Source organism: Hipposideros armiger, unplaced genomic scaffold (genome assembly GCF_001890085.2).
Source record: "Hipposideros armiger isolate ML-2016 unplaced genomic scaffold, ASM189008v1 scaffold_416, whole genome shotgun sequence".
NCBI lineage: Eukaryota > Metazoa > Chordata > Mammalia > Chiroptera > Hipposideridae > Hipposideros > Hipposideros armiger.
The window spans coordinates 235,922-237,139 of NW_017731766.1; positions in this window are offsets into that span (position 1 = coordinate 235,922).

The window sequence follows — 1,218 nt, forward strand, 5'->3', positions numbered from 1 at the left end:
TTGTGAAGATTAAATATGTCCATATATATAAAACATTTGGAAGGGCATCTGACATATTGATATTATTTTCTATTATTATTAAATTCCATGGATTCATATGTCATCACGCTGATTGTGGTCAAGAATTTTATGGAAACTCTGGTTTAATGTTAGTGCCACCTGCTGAAGGAAAAACAGTGGGCATAGAATTCACATTTCTAATTCTGCAGAGTAAAACCTCATTAAGCCATAAGCCCATTGTTTGGAATTTATGGTAATTCAGGAGTAATTTTATTTTCCAGTGTCTGTGAAGCAAGGTTTGCCAGACAAAGAAATAAAAAGGATTTTTGACTAGCATAAGGGGAAAAAGGCATTTGATAAAATTATACTCTAGGAGTATTTTTTAGCACATTAAAATAAATAAAAGTGCATTCATATATAAGATACATGGAGAGGTTACTTTAAAATGGTTCTTATTTGTATATTACAGTAGGTTCAGGAAGCCATATACTTGGCAACATTTTATAAGTAATTAGCGATAGTACATACATCTGCAATTGTATGTACTGGAAGTAATAAACATATATTTTCTTTCTATATATTATTTGACTTTCTCCCTACTTTTCAACATTAGGGAAATTTCTGCACACTATTTAACAAGACCCCAATCAATATGCAAAGCTAAAATACCTATTCATTTTTTAAAAGAATAATAAATGCGAATGTTGAAATGATTTATATGTTAAGTAGGTAACGAGTTCCATGAGAACCTCCTCCAAAACCATCTTTGTTGATGCTTCACCAACAGCAGGAGTTTAGGAAAGGTGACCTGGCACATGTGGGCATAGCCCATCCTTGTTTTTCAGCTGGCAAAAGGCTATGACATGGATTGCCATGTTATTCCTTCTCCTGGGTAAATTATGTTAGTTCCTAGGGAGGGAATCAGGGGCAGAGGGACAGGGTGACTTACATTTTGAATATTATATACCATGAGCCTATAATATCTATTCAAAAATTGTAAAACTTTTTAAGGATTTAATGCAGGTGACTAGTCCTTCCGTTTCAAAATATCCTCTTCCTTGGCTTTGCTCACAGCACAGTTCTACCTTGTGGGCAGTCCTAATTTGCTTCTTCCGTTGCGTGTAATTGTCCTTCACCAGAAGTTCCCCTAGTCTATGGATAAGTCTCATATATTCCCATGATTTAAGTTGTTTACACCCTTGGGATCATCAAATATAC